We start from the raw sequence: 484 nt of genomic DNA, 5'->3' as shown, positions 1-484 counted from the left end.
GAGAATTCTGGCTGTACTTCTTCCAAGACAATTGTGTTTGTTCTTCTGACAGTCCATAATATATTCAATATTCTTCTCCAACACCACAATTAAAATGCATCAATTCTTCTTTGGTATTCCTTATTCATGGACTCATAGCAGGTGTTTAACTCATGATACATAATGTTATATGGAAATCTGGTAGCATAGTGGTAAGCATAGAACAGGTGCTAAAATGTAGTGAAGATAATGAATATAGAGAAGACACAAAGGAGGAAAAGAAATAGGAGGAGGAAGTAGAGGAAATAAGAGAAGAAGAGGGAGGAAGAAGAATATCTTCAATTAAGAAAAACACATCCTAAAGCAGTTGTTGTGTGCCATCGAGTTGGACCCGGCTCATACAGATCCCTCCTTGGGTTTCCGAGGCAGTATCACTACAGAAGTAGATTGCCCCATCTTCCTTCTGAGGAGTGGCTGGTGGGTTTGAACGGCCAGCCTTCTGGTT

The sequence above is a fragment of the Orycteropus afer genome, unplaced genomic scaffold (genome assembly GCF_000298275.1).
Source record: "Orycteropus afer afer isolate SDZICR_OR568_19922 unplaced genomic scaffold, OryAfe1.0 scaffold00110, whole genome shotgun sequence".
Classification (NCBI taxonomy): domain Eukaryota; kingdom Metazoa; phylum Chordata; class Mammalia; order Tubulidentata; family Orycteropodidae; genus Orycteropus; species Orycteropus afer.
Note: the sequence above shows the minus strand (reverse complement) of the source record.